General features: G+C 41.3%; 1 pseudogene; it reads right to left on the bottom strand.

The window, feature by feature from the left end:
* The window catches only part of LOC147447427 (uncharacterized), a 43,893-nt pseudogene that overhangs the window by 13,185 nt on the left and 5,353 nt on the right, over positions 1 to 25,355 (bottom strand).

Genomic DNA, 25,355 nt, shown 5'->3' on the forward strand with positions numbered 1-25,355 from the left:
AGATGGTGAAAAACAAGACAATGTTGTGGGATGACTTCTTGGATGGTGCCTTGTGGGCGTATCGAACCACATATAGGGAAGCCACGGAGTTCACACCATTTCACTTGGTCTATGGTCAAGAGGCTTTGCAGCCTATCGAGCTCAACATTCCAACAATGCGACTTCATGGCAAAGGAGCACAAGATGATCAAGAGGTATGGATGGATCGACTTCTTACGTTAGTGGAGCTTGAGTGGAAAAGAGAAGCAGTATACGAGTGCTACAAGAGGAAAGCCACACAAGCGAAAGAAACGCACGACAAGAAACTGAAGGACAAAGGCATCAATGAAGGAGATCTTGTGCTAAGGTATGACAATCGACTTGACAATCGTTTTGATGCCAAATTTGAAACTAGATGGCAAGGGCCATACATAGTCAAGAAGGCTTTCAATTCTAGTTACTATCAGCTTATGGACTTGAATGGTAAAGAGCACTCCAGGAAGGTAAACGGGTATCGCTTGAAGCCCTATTTGAGTCGCCTTCTACCAAAGGATCTACCAAAGATCTGTCCAAAGGCCGCTGTCTCATGTAAATATTGTTACATGAAGCATGAGTGTAACTCCAGCCAAAATTCTAAGGGGCCAAACAATGAAAATCTCGTCAAGGACTCTGAAGCACTCTCTTTGGAAAAGATGCTCTATGATGGTACATGAATATACCATCATCCCGGGGGAGGGCTAATGATAGCCGTTTTTCGGCTCTCTGTAATTGCCATAGTGAGTTACCTCACCCTACCAAAATCACCCAAACACTGTGGCTATCCCTACCATTTCACTATATATAGGCGTGTGTGAGTTAGGGAACTTTCCCCATATTTTCTTAAAAACCCTCAGCTAGCTAGTCACTGGGCTAGGTGAGCCAAAATAAAAAAAAATAAAAAAAAAATAAATAAAAGTATATTATGGCCTCTTTGTGTGTAAATATTTCATTGTATATATGGCCTAAATATAGGGATTTTTTATAATTATTTTGGTATTTTATTTAAATATTTCTACTTAGGTGTGTGTTTTATTAAACCTATGTACACCTTCTTTCATCCTCTTACACCATAATTATATTTTTTGCCAATATGTACATACTCTAACCTCATATTTTTCTTTTATACAAATCACTCCCACATTTTCACCCTCACCCTCGTGAAAACAAAAAATTGATTTCTACTCATTGGTTACTTTTATTATATTATTTACTTGCATACCTTTTCCTCTTTCACCCAAAATAATTCAAGGAGGGACCATATCATATGATTCCAATAATTCAAGGAGGGACCATATCATATGATTCCAATATCTTTCCATATCCATAACTCCTCCATATTTTTATTATTATTTTTACTCATTATTCTAACACCATGTGCTCATTGAGCTAAAGTCCATGAATAGTCCATACACTAGTCCCACCATGTATATATTTCTTATCTCACCAATAATCCTCCTCCATGCATGGGTCAAGGGTGACTTGAATGCTTTGTATTATAATATGACAAAGGAGGGGCTCACTCTTGGATGCATTGTACAAATTCAACAAAGGAGGGGGCCACTAAAAGACTTTTGCAGGCATAAAAAACAGGCTTTTTGGTGAGAATTTTGGCACCTATCTCCACTCCGAATTTGGAGCGGTGGTCAAAAGAGAAAATGTATCCCACACTCTGAATAATCACCTCAAATTTTTTCATGATTTTTGGAGCTACCAGAGGTGAGCTATGATTTTTTGAGTGGACCCCAGTCTGCCCACTTTTCTCACAAGTAGCCCTTAGTCTTCTCTCACCCTTCCACACACCTACTCACTCTTACACATCCCTCCCTCTCCTTCCCTCACTCAAACCTGCAATTTCCATGGCTTCTCCCACCCTCTTCACCATTACCCTTCTCTCTCATCCCTATAGTTCTTTTATGAACCTCTACATACATACACCCTCTCCATGTCTCTCTCTATTGCTTCTATGTTACAATTTCATTTACCTCTCCTAAAATATCTAGAATTCAGCATCTTAACCATGATAACTTTTGCAAATTGAGGATTTTTCATCAACAAATCCTCTTTTCATCGTGGTGGTCAACCATGGCGGCGGCGTAAAGAAGCGAAGAAGAAGAAGAAGACCAGCGATCATTTTTTCCACAATCTACACAAGGGTGAGTTCAAGCTTCTTCAAAGCTTCACCATCTCAATGATTCTCTTTTAATTCACCCCTCTTCCTTCATCAAATCAACTCACTCTACCCATTGTAAATGTAACATTAACTTTCTAGTGATTACTAACGACTAACATACTAACACAAAATAGCATTGACCTAACCATAAAAGACACCTCACCTCAAGACATATATAGTAACTCTCTCTCTCTCTCTCTCTTCTCTCTCTCTCTCTCTCTCTCTCTCTCTCTCTCTCTCTCTCTCTCCTTCCTTAAAACTTACTTTCACCTTATCTACCATCAATAATGCTCTCTTTTGAGCCCACACCCATGACTCAAGCAGACAAAGAAGGCCCGCAATGTTTTGATATTCAAAAAAATCATAATCCTGATTTGTTAGCTTGTAAATTAGGATTTCCAATAATCTTAATATGGGGTCTCCAACCTATAAATAGGCCCCTCTCCTTCTTGTAAAACAACCTCCAACATCTCACATAGCACCCCAACACTCTATGCGTGAGGAGAGACTTAGGTGTAGCAACCACTTGTGAGCTTCACTCTTGGTGTGAGAGAAGCCTTCAAGCTACACATTGCAAGTGAGAGAGTGTGAGTTCCACAAATCTCAAAACCACTATTGTACATGCTCCTTCATCATCAATAAATTGAGGTTTGGTGCATCAAAGGCGTGATTCGACGTTTAAATCTTCGTCCTTCCATTTGTGCAATACGGTTTGGTGAATTCAAGGTGACTTGTGTATTTTGAGTTTTATCGGTTGATTTTGATTTTAGAAAGTGTTTTAGTGTGTTTTTCATTGCCAGTTTTGTGTCCATTGTAAGAGGGTATTGTGGTGAGAGGTCTCCCACACCCTAAGACAGTGTGTGTGTGTTTTGGCAATGATTAGCAATCACTAAGCATTGAGTGATTTTTGTACAAGTTCTACGATAGCATCATAACGAACCATCTTCATTTGCAAGTCACAAATAAGGTATTACCCAAGATCCTTTTCTCTCTCTCTTCCCTTTGCTCTAGCTCTCTCTGGTCCAGTTTGTATGTGTCTTGGTGTGAGGTTGTTTGTGTGTTTTGTGTGGTGCATCTTCTTGGTTGTGCCAAAATCTCTCTTGCGTCCTAGTTCGCATACCATAACTAGGTGGTGCCCCTATCTTGTTTGGGTTTGGCTGTGGGTTTGTTGTTGTGTTGTGCTTGTGGTTGCCCCAGCCCCAATTGAGCAGCACGGGAGCCTTGAGGGGTGTTTAGAGGTCGCCTCTCTTGTTGCCCGCCCCGGACTGCCTCAGTAGCTCTGACAAAATGACTTTAATGTTACAAAAATACTCTTCAAGCTCATCAAACCATGCAAATTCTACTTGTTGTGTCAACTTTTGCAAAGGATGAAGCAACTCCGAAGCTAAGTGAATAAAGCGTGACATATACTTCACTTTTTGAATGAATGATATGACCTCTTTGAGATTCTTGGGTGAGGGGAGCTCAATAAGAGCCTTTGCCTTTGAAGGATCCACCTCAATGCCTTTATAGGAAACCTTGTGACCAAGCAAGATCACTTCATCCTCAGCTATGTGACACTTGTCGGGGTTGAGTTGACCTCCCATGTCATAGAGCTTCTTTAAACCTTCTTCTACCCTTTGTAGATGCAATGATTTTGAGCTATAAATGCAAAAATCATCAATAAAAATCCTAATGGACTTTCCAAAGAATGCTTGAAACACCATGTTCATGAAGCGTTGGAAAGTTGCAGGAGCATTTGTCAGGCCAAATGGCATGACTCTAAAAGCATAACAACCCCAAGGAGTGATAAAGGTTGTTTTCAATTGATTCTCCAGTGCAATCCCTATTTGAAAGTAACCTGAGTAACCATCGCACACAGTGTACTTCTCATGACCAGCTACCTCATTTAGTATCTCATCCTGGAATGGGAGGGGAAAGTGATCTCTCTTTGTTGCCTCATTGAGGGGACGGTAATCCACACACACCCTCCACTTGCCGTTCTTCTTAGGAGTGACAACAACAGGAGAGACCCACTCTGAATTCTCCACTGGATAAATGAACCCTGCTGCTAGAAGCTTTCTTACCTCCTTGAGTAAAGCCTGCTCCTTGATGACTCCTAGCCTTCGTAGCTTCGGAGCCTTAGGTGTGGCCTCTGGCTTCAACTCAATTTTGTGTTGAACAGCATCTACTCCACGCACATCGATGTAGTTTTTAGCAAAAAGCCTAGGAAACTTCCTTATCACACATTTGAACTCCTCTCTTTCATCCTTTGTAAGTGTTGTTGATAACATACCTTCTAACATTCCTTCATCTTCCACCTTTTGGTTCTCTTGGGAACCTACCTCTTCCAAATCTTGACAAGAGGTCTCTTGGTTGCTTGGCTTAAACCTTACCCCCATGACTTCAATGGAAGACTCCTCTTCAGTAATGCTGCTGCTACTTTCTTCTTCTGAAGTGCTATCGGTCCACCCTTCTTCCGTCTCACTTTGAGATGATTCTTCATGGAGCTCCTCTTGGCGTTGCTCCTTCATGTCAAAGACAACCTTCTTATGATTGTCATTCCTGCAAATTAATTTCCCACTCTCCCAATCCTGCAAAGCTCTCATTTTCATTGGCCATGGTCTTCCTAGGATAAATGGATATCCACTTCCCTTGGTCGACATAACATAAAAATCCACTGCCTTCTTAATGCCAAAGGCCTCCACAAAAACATTTTTACCAATGCCTACGCACCTAGCCTTGCTATTGTTTGCCATTTTCACCTTGATTTCAGGTGTCTCATGGATGTGCATGCCTAGTCTTTGCATGAGCCCTTCTGTCATGATGCAAAATTGTGCACCCCCATCCACTAGACCTTTCCTAACCAATCTTCCTTTGATGTACCAGTCTAGCACCGGTGTAATGTCCTCATTCATTTCAGCATGTGCAATTTTTACAACAGGAAAACTCTCTTTTACCTTTCTCCTAGTGCTAACTGCCTTTGTTAAATCCCTCCTAACTTGTGGGCATAATGCAAGAAACTGAGGCCATGAGATATCAGGACCCTTACCTCGCATGTCTTCCAACAGGTTGTATGGAGCCATACCATGTCCAAGACGGAAGTCTTGGAGATTGATACGACGTCGAGTCCTCTTAGCTTCCTTGGTCTCCTTTGCCTTCTTGCCTTGTCCATGGTCACTCTGTGATGGACACCCTCTTTCTCTTTACCTTTTCCTCGGCCACGCTTAATGCCATTGGCTTCCATGTCAAACTCATTTGAATTTGTCACCTCTACCACATGCACATTTGGATCTGGCAAAGGTGGAACTCCTTCTACCCCTTGTGGAGGTGGTCTTGGTCCATTTGGCCTTTGTAGAAGCCTTGGTTGTTGACCAGTTCCTTCACCTGCATTCATCACTGGGTAATTCAAGTTAGGTCTCCCTGGCTCCCCACGGGGCCAAGGACAATTATACATCCCATGTCCAGACTCTCCGCAATTCCAACATTGCAAGACTCTCCTAGGTCGTGGATCTCGCTCTTCAGACTTCTTTGCTTGTCCCTTTGGACCTACAGCTTGTGCAAGGTGAATTGACAGGCTGCTTAAAGATTCGTTTAACTTCTCAATTACTTCCGCCGTTACCTCAGGAAGCTCCCTCGATGTTGATGCTTGTGACTTACCTTTGGGTCTAAGACCTTCTATTGGAACCTCTCCCCTTAAGCACTTGAGTTTCCTATACTTCTCAGCAGCCCTAGTTTCAGCTGCATCAAAAGTAGCAGGTGCACCCGCCTCAACTTTTACCTTAAGGTCAGGAAAGAGTCCGGCTATGAACCTCTCCTTCTTTAAAAATTCTGCACCATCACCAGGGTTAGCAACATTTCGTATCCATAGAGCCCAAAGACGTAGAAACTCTTGCTTGTACAAGTAGTAGTCATCTAAGTCTTTTTGCTTATGAGAAACAATGTCTTGCCATAGTTTTTGAGTGTTTTGGGGATCAAAGAAGTATCTCTTAAAACGATTCAAAACTCTGTGTAATTCCCCTTAACTTCCTCAGGCAAAGAGTCAAACCAAGTACTAGCATCTTTCCTAAGGACCACCTCAAACATTTCTACACGTTCTTGATCGGTTACTATCCTCTTGATACGGCAAGACATCTTGAAATTTGCTAAAAATAATTCTGCATCCTCTCCAGGCTCTCCAAAGAAAAGAGGATATCCAGACATTTGGCGTTGGCTCTCCATTATTATGAAAGATTACAACACGAGTTACAATAAGGGATACAATAGAGATTTAGAACCACTCGCCTGCAAATGAAGAAGTGAGAAAATACCACTCTAGGTTTTCTTCTTCAGCTATCCAAGCTTCAATAAGGTCTCGATTTGTTTGATCAAAACAAAAGGGTAGACTATTGATGAGCTCTAAGAAGGGTTGAAATTCTTCAAAGCTAAGGCGATAAACAGAAATCTCTAGAACTTCATTTTCTGGATCCAAAAGAGCAACCACGTCCCAAGTGATAAATTGCACTTGCTCTACAATTCCCAATGCACAAGCGGTTTGTATAAAAACTAGATCTTCATGCTCGTCGAAGGCCGTGAGAAAGTAGCAATTGACTAGGAGCTCCTTTCCTTCGAGTTCCACACAGTCGGAGTGAGGCAACCTTCTCACAATTTCATAAAGAACATCCTCATCAAGTCCAATCAAGTTTGCAAGATTTAAAGACTCCACTTGTGCTACAAAATTCCTGGACAAAAACTCCTTAGGATTATGGTTAAATCATTCAAAAGCATAAAGAGATTTACAATGTCTCTATGAACAAAGTGTCATAGAAAGTAGAGAAGGATGAGAATTTATACAAATTTGCAATCTTCTCTATGCTCTCTTTATTAAGACAAGCTCTGAATAGCTCCCTATCTCCTTTGTTGAAAGCGAAAGGAAGACTATTAATAAGACGCAAATGAGGGAAAAATTCACCAAATGTGAGTCTATGAAGCATGAACTCTGGCCGCAAGTTTCCTGAAGAGTCTTCCTCAATGGTGAAATGCACTCGCCAAACGCCAAATTTCACTCTATTTACCAATCTTAGGGCACACACTAGTTGGATGAATGCGCGGTCTTCCTTAGTGCCCAACAACAAGAGGAAAATGGAATCCATGCATAGGACCTTCCGTCTTAACTTCACCACCCTCTTGTTATGAGGGAGACGCCTTACTACTTGCTCCTGCAACTCAATTGGTAATAGAGCTAGATCTCTAAGGATTGAACTTTCACTGCACACACATTCCCAGTTAGAACAAATGATCGTTTTTTTGTTTCTTGTAACAACTTGGACAAAGAAAAAACAAACATACACACTATTTTGCTGGGCTGCACTTCATTTTAAAATAAAATGAACACATGTACATCAAAAGAAGTGTGGTAGTTGATGAGAGGTAGAATGACAGGGTTTGGTGATGCAAGAATTTCTCCTGCTCTTTGGGCACCAAACATGAACACCATTCGTTGTTAAAAATGGATCTTTCTACTAATTGCAACGTTTATCCTAATGTGTGGAGTAAAATAAAAGGCAAAAACCTCTATTCCTGGGCCATTATCCATGGCCTATGCATGTCCTAATGCTTAAAACAAAACAAAAATATAGACGTCCAAACTAAGGTCGTACCTAATGAGAGGCAAAATAAAAGGATTTACTGAAGCGTTTATCTCAGCCAACCTAAGAGGACCTAAAATTCTACTAATGACACGTTGAAATTGCAACTTAGTACTAACAATTATGTGTACCTTTTGCCTTGCAATGGGAATGAAGGGATCATACAAATCCTCGTGATTCATGCAAACTACTTGACTATGCTAAAGGTTGATTCTACACAAAAATACACAAGCCGTCCTCAGTAGGGGCACCAATTTGAGGCGGTCCGGGGCAGGCAACAAGAAGAGCAACCTCTAGACACCCTTCAAGGCTCCCATGCTGCTCAATGGGGTTGGGGCACAACACAACACAACCCAAAACAACAAACCCCCAGCCAAATCCCAACTACACAAGGGGCACCACCTAGTTTAAGAGCGAACTAGGACGCAAAAGAGGAGAATCGTTAGAGCAACCCACAAACAAGCAAGGAATTTACACTAACCCTAACACCAATGGAACACTCTCACACACTAAAACACGAGAGAGAGAGAGAGAGAGAGAGATAGTGCTCGGGCTGCTTTGAAACGTATCGGCAATGATCAAGCAAACACAACTATATATTTAAGAAAGAGAGAGAAAGGGGGAGGGGGTGCTTGTTGCATTAATACCTTCTTACAAATCTGTCATGACAAATCAAAGTGAAATTAGTATTTGTTCAACATAGCTTGCGTAAATTTCACCACAACACATCACAAGAAAAGCCACCCCAATCACTGTCTTAAAGCCAGGGGAGTCCTCTCCACCCTGTCGCCCTCTTACAGTATGTGGGATTTATGGCTAGATTGATGACAACACCAGAGACAAGCTATCAAGAACTTAACAAAAAACACCAAGACACTTACGCATCATTGTTGTCCATTATTTCACGTTGGAAGGGAGACAAAGTATCCAAGCTTAGTCCAAATCCACCCTCCTTGATTTAGCAAATGTTGGGCTTACACTAGTAGGAGAAATGATAGATTTCCTACTCTCAATTGAATGAACACTCGCTCTCTTACAAATGGCATAGAGTTCCCTTGCTAATCCCCTATTACAACACATGCACATGCATAAGACAATGAGCTTCCACTCAAGAGCTCCTTCTAGAGAGGTTGAGCTTGGCTTCTCAAGCTATAGCATAGTGCTCTTTCTTATGGCTCCCCTTTTGTGCTAGCTACACCCTCCTTTTATAGCAATTTTGAAGGCTAGGGTTACTCCTCTAACCATGGTTGGGTTAGATTTTCAGCCATTTATCTAATTTCTTTTGCTTGGAATTATCAAGAAGTTGGTGGGGAAAGAGAGAGGAGAGAAATGGAGGTGATAGGACTTTTCATAGTGGGTTAGTGTTAGTAGAGTTAGTATTAATTTACAAATGGAATTGGATATTTACAATGGGAGTATCCATGTAGGATACAAATAAGGAAGAAAAACTCTTAAGAGGTAAGAAAAGGTGGATTTCTTACAAGGTTGATGCTCAAGTGTCTTGAGTAGGGCCAATTTTGACGCTTGTTGACGGTCCACTAGCTTTGACGGTACATTTTTTCTCCATTCTTGACCTTCCTTGAGAGACAAGGTAATTGAAGCTGAGTAATCAACCACCATGATGCTGTCTTTTAAGAGAAGAGGCTGAATTTTGTGGTTTTTTGATAGATATGGGTAATTTGGAGGAGGAAAAATGAGACTAGGTGGTCAATTTTGGAATGGAATTGTGTGTGGGAGGTATGAGTTCACCATGGTTTCTCTTATTCTTCAAGGTTGAGGAGAAGGTGAGTAGTGTGCAGAGAGGAGTGGTGAGAGAGATGGGGATAATGAGTGGAGAAGTGTGTGTGAAAGAAGAAAATGATAAAGTGGAAGAGAGAGTGTGGCTGCATAGCATGGGAAAACTGGGGTCCACTAAACAATTCATAGCTTACAGCTCGTAGCTCAAAAAAATATGAAAAAATTTGAGACAAAAGTTCAGCCCACGAGCTACAATTTTTGTTTGTATCACCTTTTCAAATTCGGAGAGCAAGTGAACTTTAAAAATTCAGCAAAACCGACCGTTTTTTTCCACTGCAAAGGTCCTTGTGGGGTCCTGCTTTGGATGATTCTTTTGAATACCTCCAAGAGTGAGCCCTCCATAGTGCATGTATGCATGCCACCTACCCTTGACCTTATTTGGTAGGTCTATAATTGAAGATATTGTTGAGATTAGGATATAAGTGAATAGTACAATTAAGAAAATCAAATATTGAGGGGTCTAAAAAATATGTACATGTCAGATATAAATAATATAAGTGGAAAAAATATAAAGGGGTCAAAAGAAATCTCTCTCATTATAAGGCTACCATAAAAAGATAAATATTTTTGGTGTTCTAATTTTTTAGAAAAAAACAAAATAGATGTAGGAAGGGAAAGATCAAAATAATGAAAAAATATACACATAAATAAAACTAGTTTTTTTGGATTTTTGTTGGGGTGGAGTTACACCAAATATAAGAGAAGCTTACATGAAAATATTTCTATATGGAATAAAGAGTATGAAAAATGGTAAGAAAAAATTGTGGTAATGGTGAGGCAATGTACAGAGTATAAATAACACACACTTAGGTAGAAATATTTAAATAAATACCAAAATAATTATGAAAAAATCTTTTATTTAGGCCCTATATATAAAAAAATATTTACATACGCATGGGCCATAATATACTTATATTTATTTATTTATTTATTTATTTATTTATTTATTTATTTATTTATTTTTGGCTCAACTAGCCCAATGACTAGCTAATTGAGGGTTTTTTAAGAAGATATGGGAAAAGTCCCGTGACTCACGCACGCCTATGTACAGTGAAATGGTAGGGATAGCCACAGTGTTTGGGTGATTTTGGTAGGGTGAGGTAACTCACTGTGGTAACTACAAAGAGCCGAAAAACGGCTATCAACAGTTACACCATCTGAGAGACTTTCCTGTCTCTGCATGTCTGCCTTTGCTGCCTCCAAGTCTACATTCATTCTTTGCAGTTGCTCTTTATTCTCATGAACCCTCTCAGTGAAGGTGCTAACCATTTTCTTTGCTCTGCCAGTATATGTTCTTGCAAACCACATTTGCAGTGGCCATTTGCTCTACCTAATGCTTCCCTTCAAGCTTCACATTGAATAGAGGTGATGCCGCAACTTGTGTGGCCCCATTAGTTTCTCTCCACCTGTCAACTTTTTGCGCATAAGTTGTGAGTGCGTGAATGCGGTGCGTGTGCAAAGAGTGAAAAGGGGGGAGAGAGAGAGAGAGAGAGAGAGAGAGAGAGAGAGAGAGAGAGAGAGAGAGAGAGAGAGAGAGAGTACATAGGATCTAGGTAGAGCTCCCAAATCCCACTATATGAGCACATTGTGAGAGTGAGTGAGAGCTCCTTATTCTTTGTATGTATAAAGATAAAGGAGATAAATGTGGGTGGCCGGACACTGGCCGGTAGACACGGGCAAAGAATGGTGAGGCACACAGCCTTTACCTAACATTCTCCCACTAAAGGTTGTGTGCCGATAAGTGGCGAGAAGACTAGCCTACAACTAGTATATACAAGAGGTGAGAGAAGATGGCTCTCAGCCTATGTCCACTGACTCACTCTGTAATCGCTCTAGTGTAGATGAATACCACTAGGGCTAGAGCTACAATGACACTCTTGATGCAGGTATCGAGTACATGCATGGCTCCACAATGCACAATGCTAGAGTCAGTCATCGCATGACTCGCAACTCCCACTGCAAATGCACCAACCACATAAGCAAGATCAGGTCTCAAGACCAAAAGGTCATACATGAGAGACACGAAAGCCGACAAAACATGCATTATGTGTGCCAACCTATCCCTATCAGCAACCTCGGTTCCATATGCATCCTCATCAGAACCACCATATGCATCCTCATGAGGAACCACCTGACTATGCATCACCACGTCAGCATCGTCTAGCAAAGGCATATTTGTTGGGAATGACTGCAATCACACATGGATGTCTGAAGGACACTGTCGCCCTCAAACATATCAGACGCATCATAGAACAATGCATCGATCTCTTGCTCAGCTAATGTCACCTCAGCTGATGACTGACCAAGTTGTGCATCCCCAAAGATACCACTGTCTGTGTGAACGTCACCACAAGAAAAATGCACAACCTGCTCTCCATGCAGCACATCAGCAAAAGAGACACGCCTCGTCTCTTGCTCCAAACATGGTTGCAAATACACAGAGACTACACCGCCTCATGTGTTAGAAATATGCAAAGGATATACCATACCATTCCTAGTACCTCTGGCTATCACCAGTGATCCCCTATGCATTTGAAATCATTGCTCTCCAAGTAGTACACAATATCCACTACTCTGCAAAATTGACGCACTAAAATGAGACTCTGGCTGAGTCCTGGTACATAACGTACATCTCTTAGCGTAAGCAATGCACTGCTAGGTAAAGACATGCATACATCTCCAGCACCCTCTATGTCATATGCTGAACCATCAACAAACTGCACACAACCAAGTCTCCCACTAGAGAAAGAGCAAAACAAATAACGACATTGGAGTCACGTGAAAAACTACATGCTCGTCTAGTAGAAAACGCGTAGACAATGTGCTATCCCAAGACACAAAGTAGTTTGAAGGCAAGCTAAACTCAAAAGTGACATGCCAGTCACATGCATACTCTCTAGCATCTATCCTTATAGTAGCACCATGCATCTGCCTCTTATGTTGCCTCATACACTTGAAGCAATGGCGCCTAATATGTCCATCGTGGCCACAGTGCCAACATGTCAGTCGCGATCATGAGCGAGAACCGCCTCTAACCTGAAGCGTCTCCATATTCATGCCAAAACTATGGCAAACAAAGTGGGAGGTAACTCGATCACTACACGATGCTCAAAAGCATGATCAATCACATCAAAATCTATGCTCACATATGTATTGAGGCGGTCCGGGGCGGGCAACAAGAAGAGTGGCCTCTAGACACCCTTCAAGGCTCCCGTGCTGCTCAATGGGGCTGGGGCACAACACAACACAAACCAAAACAACAAACCCACCGCCAAATCCCAACTACACAAGGGGCACCACCTAGTTTAAGAGCGAACTAGGACGCAAAAGAGGAGAATCGTTAGAGCAACCCACAAACAAGCAAGGAATTTACACTAACCCTAACACCAATGGAACACTCTCACACACTAAAACACGAGAGAGAGAGAGAGAGAGAGAGAGAGAGAGAGAGAGAGAGAGAGAGAGAGAGAGAGAGAGAGAGAGAGAGAGATAGTGCTCGGGCTGCTTTGAAACGTATCGGCAATGATCAAGCAAACACAACTATATATTTAAGAAAGAGAGAGAAAGGGGGAGGGGGTGCTTGTTACATTAATACCTTCTTACAAATCTGTCATGACAAATCAAAGTGAAATTAGTATTTGTTCAACATAGCTTGCATAAATTTCACCACAACACATCACAAGAAAAGCCAACCCAATCACTGTCTTAAAGCCAGGGGAGTCTTCTCCACCCTGTCGCCCTCTTACAGTATGTGGGATTTATGGCTAGATTGATGACAACACCAGAGACAAGCTATCAAGAACTTAACAAAAAACACCAAGACACTTACGCATCATTGTTGTCCATTACTTCACGTTGGAAGGGAGACAAAATATCCAAGCTTAGTCCAAATCCACCCTCCTTGATTCAGCAAATGTTGGGGTTACACTAGTAGGAGAAATCATAGATTTCCTACTCTCAATTGAATGATCACTCTCTCTCTTACAATGGCATAGAGTTCCCTTGCTAATCCCTATTACAAAACATGCACATGCATAAGACAATGAGCTTCCACTCAAGAGCTCCTTCTAGAGAGGTTGAGCTTGGCTTCTCAAGCTATAGCATAGTGCTCTTGCTTATGGCTCCCCCCTTTTATGCTAGCTACACCCTCCTTTTATAGCAATTTTGAAGGCTAGGGTTACTCCTCTAACCATGGTTGGGTTAGATTTTCAGCAATTTATCTAATTTCTTTTGCTTGGAATTATCAAGAAGTTGGTGGGGAAAGAGAGAGGAGAGAAATGGAGGTGATAGGACTTTTCATAGTGGGTTAGTGTTAGTAGAGTTAGTATTAATTTACAAATGGAATTGAATATTTACAATGGGAGTATCCATGTAGGATACAAATAAGGAAGAAAAACTCTTAAGAGGTAAGAAAAGGTGGATTTCTTACAAGGTTGATGCTCCAAGTGTCTTGAGTAGGGCCAATTTTGACGCTTGTTGACGGTCCACTAGCTTTGACGGTACATTTTTTCTCCATTCTTGACCTTCCTTGGAGACAAGGTAATTGAAGCTGAGTAATCAACCACCATGATGCTGTCTTTTAAGAGAAGAGGCTGAATTTTGTGGTTTTTTGATAGATATGGGTAATTTGGAGGAGGAAAAATGAGACTAGGTGGTCAATTTTGGAATGGAATTGTGTGTGGGAGGTATGAGTTCACCATGGTTTCTCTTATTCTTCAAGGTTGAGGAGAAGGTGAGTAGTGCGCAGAGAGGAGTGGTGAGAGAGATGGGGATGATGAGTGGAGAAGTGTGTGTGAAAGAGGAAAATGATAAAGTGGAAGAGAGAGTGTGGCTGCATAGCATGGGAAAACTGGGGTCCACTAAAAAAATCATAGCTCACAGCTGGTAGCTCCAAAAATCATGAAAACATTTGGGGTGATTATTGAGAGCGTGGGCTACATTTTCTCTTTTGACCACCGCTCCAAATTCGGAGTGGAGATAGGTGCCAAAATTCTCACCAAAAAAAGCCTGTTTTTTAGGCCTGCAAAAGTCTTTTAGTGGTCCCCTCCTTTGTTGAATTTGTACAATGCATCCAAGAGTGAGCCCCTCCTTTGTCATATTATAATACAAAGCATTCAAGTTGCCCTTGACCCATGCATGGAGGAGGATTATTGGTGAAATAAGAAATATATACATGGTGGGACTAGTGTATGGACTATTCATGGACTTTAGCTCAATGAGCACATGGTGTTAGAATAATGAGTAAAAATAATAATAAAAATATGGAGGAGTTATGGATATGGAAAGATATTGGAATCATATGATATGGTCCCTCCTTGAATTATTTTGGGTGAAAGAGGAAAATGTATGAAAGTAAATAATATAATAAAAGTAACCAATGAGTAGAAATCAATTTTTTGTTTTCACGAGGATGAGGGTGAAAATGTGGGAGTGATTTGTATAAAGGAAAAATATGAGGTTAGAGTATGTACATATTGGAAAAAAAATAAAATTATGGTGTAAGAGGATGAAAGAAGGTGTACATAGGTTTAATAAAACACACACCTAAGTAGAAATATTTAAATAAAATACCAAAATAATTATAAAAAATCCCTATATTTAGGCCATATATACAATGAAATATTTACACACAAAGAGGCCATAATATACTTTTTTTTTTTAAAAAAAAAAATTTGGCTCACCTAGCCCAGTGACTAGCTAGCTGAGGGTTTTTAAGAAGATATGGGAAAAGTCCCGTGACTCACGCACGCCTATGTACAGTGAAATGGTAGGGATAGCCACAGTGTTTGGGTGATTTTGGTAGGGTGAGGTAACTCATTGTGGCAATTACAAAGAGCCGAAAAAACGGCTATCATTAGCCCTCCCCCTGGATGATGGTATATTCATATACCATCATAGAGCATCTTTTCCAAAGAGAGTGCTTCAGAGTCCTTGACAAGATCTGCATTGTTTAGCCCCTCAGAATTTTGGCTGGAGTTACACTCATGCTTCATGTAACAATACTGACATAAGACAGCGGCCTTTGGACAGATCTTTGGTAGATCCTTTGGTAGAAGGCGACTCAAATAGGGCTTCAAGCGATACCCGTTTACTTTCCTGGAGTGCTCTTTACCATTCAAGTCCATAAGCTGATAGTAACTTGAATTGAAAGCCTTCTTGACTATGTATGGCCCTTGCCATCTTATTTCAAACTTGGCATCAAAACGATTGTCAAGTCGATTGTCATACCTTAGCACAAGCTCTCCTTCCTTGATGCCTTTGTCCTTCAGTTTCTTGTCGTGCGTTTCTTTCGCTTGTGTGGCTTTCCTCTTGTAGCACTCATATGCTGCTTCTCTTTTCCACTCAAGCTCCACTAACGTAAGAAGTCGATCCATCCATACCTCTTGATCATCTTGTGCTCCTTTGCCATGAAGTCGCATTGTTGGAATGTTGAGCTCGATAGGCTGCAAAGCCTCTTGACCATAGACCAAGTGAAATGGTGTGAACTCCGTGGCTTCCCTATATGTGGTTCGATATGCCCACAAGGCACCATCCAAGAAGTCATCCCATAATTTTGTCTTGTTTTGCACCATCTTTCTAATGATTCCTGCAATGACACCATTAGCCTTCTCCACCAAACCATTTGACTGTGGGTAGTATGGTGTGCTATGACGATGTAGAATGTGAAGCTCTTCACAAACTTCTGTGAGCAAGCCCTTCCTAAACCCTGGACCATTATCAGAAACAATCTCCAAAGGTGTGCCAAATCTGCAACAAATGTGAGTGTACACAAACTTGCTAACTGTCCTCTCATTCACTCTTGCCACACTTTGAGCTTCCACCCACCTAGTCATATAGTCTACAGCCACTAGAATGTAGAGTTTACCATTTTTTGTCCTAGGCAGAGGACCCATAGCATCAATGCCCCACTTTTCAAAGGGTCCATTTGCAAGCACTATTTGCCTCGGGCCATGCACCAACCTTCTATTTCCATTTATCTGACAATTGTGACAGCTTTTACACCAATGTTGAACATCCACATGCAAGCTTGGCCAAACATACCCCGCAAGCAAAATCTTCTTCACAGTTGATTCTTGGGAAAAATGACCACCACATGCCTCTTCATGCAAACCTTTTAGAATGGCTGGAATTTCCTCGATAGTTGGTACTCTTCTGCACACTTGATCCTTCCCTTTTTGATAGAGGGAGCCTTCTAGGAAGAGATAGAAACTTGCCTTCTTCATGAGTCTCCTCTTCTGAGCCTTCGTGAAGTCTTGTGGAAACTCACCCTCCAAAATGTAGCCAATGATGGGAGCCAATGACTCCAATCCCTGGTATCTCGGTTGCTTGACAGCTGCTGCCACCATGATGACCTGCACTTCTTTCTTTACACATGCAACGGCTTGTTGTGCAAGTAAATCAGCATCTTCATTCTATTTCCTAGGAATATGATATAGTTGCACTTCTTCAAATTGATTAAACAATCTACGAATGGCATGAACTTTTGTCCGTAAGCTCTCATTCTTGCATGCCCAAATGCCTAAAATCTGTTTAACAATGAGAAGTGCATCTCCCTTTACCATGAGGCGTTGTATCCCTTGGCCAATGCACATCTTCAAACCTTGAAGTAGAGTGTCATATTCTGCTTCATTGTTGCTAGCTGAACTTGGTAGATTGAACTTCTCTTTCATGACCACCTCTCCACTTGGGTTGAGCAACACTAGCCCTCCCCCTGCTTTTCCTGTGGATCGACGAAAAGCTCCATCAAAGAACAAAGTAAAAGCATTAGGAATACTTTTTGGTGGTGGCAATGGTAGGGTCTTTACTTCAGGCACCTTAATCTCCTTTTCGTGCACCCTATAAGTGAGAATCCCTGCCAATTGTGCACGCACACTATCTTCTACCTTGAAAGAGTATTGAAACTCTTGCAACTCCATAATCCACTTTGAGATCCTAGTACTAAGATTCATTTGAGATGACACCCAAGGGAACAAATTTTCTGCAGTGAGAATTACAAAAGGTTTTGGTAGCAGGTAGGATCTAAACTTTCTCACCGCAAACATGAGAGAAAGCATCATGAGTTCTGCTTCTGTGTAGTCTCTCTCGAAAGCATTCATGACCCTACTAGCAAAGTAGATGGGTCGCATCCTTGTACTGTGGGGATCTTGTTGTAGCAACACAGCACCAATTGTCTCTTTCCCAGCACTAGAGCTAACAAAGAATGTGTACTCCCAACAAGGAGGCATGAGTGTTGGTAGCTCTGACAAAATGACTTTAATGTTACAAAAGTACTCTTCAAGCTCATCAGACCATGCAAATTCTACTTGTTGTGTCAACTTTTGCAAAGGGTGAAGTAACTCCGAGGCTAAGTGAATGAAGCGTGACATATACTTCACCTTTTGAATGAATGAGATGACCTCCTTAAGACTCTTGGGTGATGGTAGCTCAATAAGAGCCTTTGCCTTCGAAGGATCCACTTCAATGCCTTTGTAAGAAACCTTATGACCAAGCAAGATTACTTCATCCTCACCTATATGGCACTTGTCGGGGTTGAGTTGACCTCCCATGTCGTAGAGCTTCTTTAAACCTTCTTCTACCCTTTGTAGATGCAATGATTTTGAGCTATAAATACAGAAATCATCAATGAACACCCTAATTGACTTTCCAAAGAATGCTTGAAACACCATATTCATGAAACGTTGGAATGTTGCAGGAGCATTTGTCAGACCAAATGGCATGACTCTAAAAGCATAACAACCCCAAGGAGTGATAAAGGTTATTGATCCTCCAGTGCAATCCCTATTTGAAAGTAACCTGAGTAACCATCGCACACAGTGTACTTCTCATGACCAGCTACCTCATTTAGTATCTCATCCTGGAATTGGAGGGGAAAGTGATCTCTTTTTGTTGCCTCATTGAGTGGACGGTAATCCACACACACCCTCCACTTTCCGTTTTTCTTAGGAGTGACAACAACGGGAGAGACCCACTCTGAATTCTCCACTGGATAAATGAAACCTGCTGCTAGAAGCTTTCTTACCTCCTTGAGTAGAGACTGCTCTTTAATGACTCCTAGCCTTCGTAGCTTTTGAGCCTTAGGTGTGGCCTCTGGCTTCAACTCAATCTTGTGTTGAACAACATCTACTCCACGCACGTCGGTGTAGTCTTTCGCAAAAAGCCTAGGAAACTTCCTTAGCACACATTTGAACTCCTCTCTTTCATCCTTTGTAAGTGTTGTTGATAGCATACCTTCCAACATCCCTTCATCTTGATCACCTTCGTTCTCTTGAGGACCTACCTCCTCCAAGCCTTGACAAGAGGTCTCTTGGTTGCTTGGCTTAAACCTTACCCCCATGACTTCGATGGAAGACTCCTCTTCAGTAATGCTGCCGCTACTTTCTTCTTCTGAAGTGCTATCGGTCAAACCTTCTTCCGTCTCACTTTGAGATGATTCTTCATGGAGCTCCTCTTGGCGTTGCTCCTTCATGTCAAAGACAACCTTCTTGTGATTGTCATTCCTGCAAATTAGCTTTCCACTCTCCCAATCCTGCAAAGCTCGCATTTTCATTAGCCATGGTCTTCCTAGGATAAATGGGTAACCATTTCCCTTGGTAGACATGACATAGAAATCCACTGCCTTCTTAATGCCAAAGGCCTCAACAAAAACATTTTTACAAATGCCTACGCACCTAGCCTTGCTATTGTTTGCCATCTTGGCCCTAATTTCAGGTGTCTCATGGATGTGCATGCCTAGTTTTTGCATGAGTCCGTTTGTCATGATGCAAATTTGTGCACCCCCATCCACTAGACCTTTCCTAACCAATCTCCCTTTGATGTAACAGTCTAGCACCGGTGTAATGTCCTCATTCATTTCAGCTTGTGCAATTTTTACAACAAGCATACTCTCTTTTACCTTTCTCCTAGTGCTAACTGCCCTTGTTAAATCCCTCCTTACTTGTGGACATAATGCAAGAAATTGAGGCCATGAAATATCAGTACCCTTACCTCTCATGTCTTCCAACAAGTTGTACGGAGCCATACCATGTCCAAGAGGGAAGTCTTGGAGGTTGATACGACGTCGAGTCCTCTTGGTTTCCTTGGTTCCCTTTGCCTTCTTGCATTGTCCATGGTCACTCTGTGATGTGACTCCTTCTTTCTCTTTACCTTTTCCTCTGCCACGCTTAATTCCTTTGGCTTCCATGTCAACCTCATTTGAATTTGTCACCTCTACCACATGCACATTTGGATCTGGCAAAGGTGGAACTCCTTCTACCCCATGTGGAGGTGGTCTTGGTCCATTTGGCCTTTGTAGAAGCCTTGGTTGTTGACCAGTTCCTTCACCTGCATTCATCACTGGGTAATTCAAGTTAGGCCTCCCTGGCTCCCCACGGGGCCAAGGACAATTATACATCCCATGTCCAGACTCTCCGCAATTCCAACATTGCAAGACTCTCCTAGGTCGTGGATCTCGCTCTTCAGACTTCTTTGCTTGTCCCTTTGGACCTACAGCTTGTGCAAGGTGAATTGTCAGGCTGCTTAAAGATTCGTTTAACTTCTCAATTACTTCCGCCGTTACCTCAGGAAGCTCCCTCGATGTTGATGCTTGTGACTTACCTTTGGGTCTAAGACCTTCTATTGGAACCTCTCCCCTTAAGCACTTGAGTTTCCTATACTTCTCAGCAGCCCTAGTTTCAGCTGCATCAAAAGTAGCAGGTGCACCCGCCCCAACTTTTACCTTAAGGTCAGGAAAGAGTCCGGCTATGAACCTCTCCTTCTTTAAAAATTCTGCACCATCACCAGGGTTAGTAACATTTCGTATCCATAGAGCCCAAAGACGTAGAAACTCTTGCTTGTACAAGTAGTAGTCATCTAAGTCTTTTTGCTTATGAGAAACAATGTCTTGCCATAGTTTTTGAGTGTTTTGGGGATCAAAGAAGTATCTCTTAAAACGATTCAAAACTTCTGTGTAATTCCCCTTAACTTCCTCAGGCAAAGAGTCAAACCAAGTACTAGCATCTTGCCTAAGGACCACCTCAAACATTTCTACACGTTCTTGATCGGTTACTATCCTCTTGATACGGCAAGACATCTTGAAATTTGCTAAAAATAATTCTACATCCTCTCCAGGCTCTCCAAAGAAAAGAGGATATCCAGACATTTGGCGTTGGCTCTCCATTATTATGAAAGATTACAATACGAGTTACAATAAGGGATACAATAGAGATCTAGAACCACTCGCCTGCAAATGAAGAAGTGAGAAAATACCACTCTAGGTTTTCTTCTTCAGCTATCCAAGCTTCAATAAGGTCTCGATTTGTTTGATCAAAACAAAAGGGTAGACTATTGATGAGCTCTAAGAAGGGTTGAAATTCTTCAAAGCTAAGGCGATAAACAGAAATCTCTAGAACTTCATTTTCTGGATCCAAAAGAGCAACCACGTCCCAAGTGATAAATTGCACTTGCTCTACAATTCCCAATGCACAAGCGGTTTGTATAAAAACTAGATCTTCATGCTCGTCGAAGGCCGTGAGAAAGTAGCAATTGACTAGGAGCTCCTTTCCTTCGAGTTCCACAAAGTCGGAGTGAGGCAACCTTCTCACAATTTCATAAAGAACATCCTCATCAAGTCCAATCAAGTTTGCAAGATTTAAAGACTCCACTTGTGCTACAAAATTCCTGGACAAAAACTCCTTAGGATTATGGTTAAATCATTCAAAAGCATAAAGAGATTTACAATGTCTCTATGAACAAAGTGTCATAGAAAGTAGAGAAGGATGAGAATTTATACAAATTTGCAATCTTCTCTATGCTCTCTTTATTAAGACAAGCTCTGAATAGCTCCCTATCTCCTTTGTTGAAAGCGAAAGGAAGACTATTAATAAGATGCAAATGAGGGAAAAATTCACCAAATGTGAGTCTATGAAGCATGAACTCTGGCCGCAAGTTTCCTGAAGAGTCTTCCTCAATGGTGAAATGCACTCGCCAAACGCCAAATTTCACTCTATTTACCAATCTTAGGGCACACACTAGTTGGATGAATGCGCGGTCTTCCTTAGTGCCCAACAACAAGAGGAAAATGGAATCCACGCGTAGGACCTTCCGTCTTAACTTCACCACCCTGTTGTTATGAGGGAGACGCCTTACTACTTGCTCGTGCAACTCAATTGGTAATAGAGCTAGATCTCTAAGGATTGAACTTTCACTGCACACACATTCCCAGTTAGAACAAATGATCGTTTTTTTGTTTCTTGTAACAACTTGGACAAAGAAAAAACAAACATACACACTACTTTGCCGGGCTGCACTTCATTTTAAAATAAAATGAACACATGTACATCAAAAGAAGTGTGGTAGTTGATGAGAGGTAGAATGACAGGGTTTGGTGATGCAAGAATTTCTCCTGCTCTTTGGGCACCAAACATGAACACCATTCGTTGTTGAAAATGGATCTTTCTACTAATTGCAACGTTTATTCTAATGTGTGGAGTAAAATGAAAGGGAAAAACCTCTATTCCTGGGCCATTATCCATGGCCTATGCATGTCCTAATGCTTAAAACAAAACAAAAATATAGACGTCCAAACTAAGGTCGTACCTAATGAGAGGCAAAATAAAAGGATTTACTGAAGCGTTTATCTCGGCCAACCTAAGAGGACCTAAAATTCTACGAATGACACGTTGAAATGGCAACTTAGTACTAACAATTATGTGTACCTTTTGCCTTGCAATGGGAATGAAGGGATCATACAAAGCTTCGTGATTCATGCAAACTACTTGACTATGCTAAAGGTTGATTCTACACAAAAATACACAAGCCGTCCTCAGTGGGGGCACCAATTTGAGGCGGTCCGGGGCGGGCAACAAGAAGAGTGGCCTCTAGACACCCTTCAAGGCTCCCGTGCTGCTCAATGGGGCTGGGGCACAACACAACACAAACCAAAACAACAAACCCACCGCCAAATCCCAACTACACAAGGGGCACCACCTAGTTTAAGAGCGAACTAGGACGCAAAAGAGGAGAATCGTTAGAGCAACCCACAAACAAGCAAGGAATTTACACTAACCCTAACACCAATGGAACACTCTCACACACTAAAACACGAGAGAGAGAGAGAGAGAGAGAGAGAGAGAGAGAGAGAGAGAGAGAGAGAGAGATAGTGCTCGGGCTGCTTTGAAACGTATCGGCAATGATCAAGCAAACACAACTATATATTTAAGAAAGAGAGAGAAAGGGGGAGGGGGTGCTTGTTACATTAATACCTTCTTACAAATCTGTCATGACAAATCAAAGTGAAATTAGTATTTGTTCAACATAGCTTGCATAAATTTCACCACAACACATCACAAGAAAAGCCAACCCAATCACTGTCTTAAAGCCAGGGGAGTCCTCTCCACCCTGTCGCCCTCTTACAGTATGTGGGATTTATGGCTAGATTGATGACAACACCAGAGACAAGCTATCAAGAACTTAACAAAAAACACCAAGACACTTACGCATCATTGTTGTCCATTACTTCACGTTGGAAGGGAGACAAAATATCCAAGCTTAGTCCAAATCCACCCTCCTTGATTCAGCAAATGTTGGGGTTACACTAGTAGGAGAAATGATAGATTTCCTACTCTCAATTGAATGATCACTCTCTCTCTTACAATGGCATAGAGTTCCCTTGCTAATCCCCTATTACAAAACATGCACATGCATAAGACAATGAGCTTCCACTCAAGAGCTCCTTCTAGAGAGGTTGAGCTTGGCTTCTCAAGCTATAGCATAGTGCTCTTGCTTATGGCTCCCCCCTTTTATGCTAGCTACACCCTCCTTTTATAGCAATTTTGAAGGCTAGGGTTACTCCTCTAACCATGGTTGGGTTAGATTTTCAGCAATTTATCTAATTTCTTTTGCTTGGAATTATCAAGAAGTTGGTGGGGAAAGAGAGAGGAGAGAAATGGAGGTGATAGGACTTTTCATAGTGGGTTAGTGTTAGTAGAGTTAGTATTAATTTACAAATGGAATTGAATATTTACAATGGGAGTATCCATGTAGGATACAAATAAGGAAGAAAAACTCTTAAGAGGTAAGAAAAGGTGGATTTCTTACAAGGTTGATGCTCCAAGTGTCTTGAGTAGGGCCAATTTTGACGCTTGTTGACGGTCCACTAGCTTTGACGGTACATTTTTTCTCCACTCTTGACCTTCCTTGGGAGACAAGGTAATTGAAGCTGAGTAATCAACCACCATGATGCTGTCTTTTAAGACAAGAGGCTGAATTTTGTGGTTTTTTGATAGATATGGGTAATTTGGAGGAGGAAAAATGAGACTAGGTGGTCAATTTTGGAATGGAATTGTGTGTGGGAGGTATGAGTTCACCATGGTTTCTCTTATTCTTCAAGGTTGAGGAGAAGGTGAGTAGTGCGCAGAGAGGAGTGGTGAGAGAGATGGGGATGATGAGTGGAGAAGTGTGTGTGAAAGAGGAAAATGATAAAGTGGAAGAGAGAGTGTGGCTGCATAGCATGGGAAAACTGGGGTCCACTAAAAAAATCATAGCTCACAGCTGGTAGCTCCAAAAATCATGAAAACATTTGGGGTGATTATTGAGAGCGTGGGCTACATTTTCTCTTTTGACCACCGCTCCAAATTCGGAGTGGAGATAGGTGCCAAAATTCTCACCAAAAAAAGCCTGTTTTTTAGGCCTGCAAAAGTCTTTTAGTGGTCCCCTCCTTTGTTGAATTTGTACAATGCATCCAAGAGTGAGCCCCTCCTTTGTCATATTATAATACAAAGCATTCAAGTTGCCCTTGACCCATGCATGGAGGAGGATTATTGGTGAAATAAGAAATATATACATGGTGGGACTAGTGTATGGACTATTCATGGACTTTAGCTCAATGAGCACATGGTGTTAGAATAATGAGTAAAAATAATAATAAAAATATGGAGGAGTTATGGATATGGAAAGATATTGGAATCATATGATATGGTCCCTCCTTGAATTATTTTGGGTGAAAGAGGAAAATGTATGAAAGTAAATAATATAATAAAAGTAACCAATGAGTAGAAATCAATTTTTTGTTTTCACGAGGATGAGGGTGAAAATGTGGGAGTGATTTGTATAAAGGAAAAATATGAGGTTAGAGTATGTACATATTGGAAAAAAAATAAAATTATGGTGTAAGAGGATGAAAGAAGGTGTACATAGGTTTAATAAAACACACACCTAAGTAGAAATATTTAAATAAAATACCAAAATAATTATAAAAAATCCCTATATTTAGGCCATATATACAATGAAATATTTACACACAAAGAGGCCATAATATACTTTTTTTTATATATTTTTTTTTTAATTTTTGGCTCACTTAGCCCAGTGACTAGCTAGCTGAGGGTTTTTAAGAAGATATGGGAAAAGTCCCGTGACTCACGCACGCCTATGTACAGTGAAATGGTAGGGATAGCCACAGTGTTTGGGTGATTTTGGTAGGGTGAGGTAACTCACTGTGGCAATTACAAAGAGCCGAAAAAACAGCTATCAGTATAAAAAAACTCCACAATCTGTAAGCATAAACTGGCACAAACTGCTCAACCGAGCATAAAGTGCATAAACATATACGCAAGTAGAGAGCAAACTCTGTAAGCATAAAGTGGCACAAACTGCTCAACCGAGCATAAAGTGCATAAACATATACGCAAGTAGAGAGCAAACTAGCTCAAAACGCGTCCCACAAGAGAAACTGCATGCAAAAACCTGCAAAACGTGTGGCTACCCTGTATTGTAGCCACACAAGCATATGC

The sequence above is a fragment of the Adiantum capillus-veneris genome, chromosome 11, assembly GCF_014529385.1.
Source record: "Adiantum capillus-veneris isolate H3 chromosome 11, ASM1452938v2, whole genome shotgun sequence".
NCBI lineage: Eukaryota > Viridiplantae > Streptophyta > Polypodiopsida > Polypodiales > Pteridaceae > Adiantum > Adiantum capillus-veneris.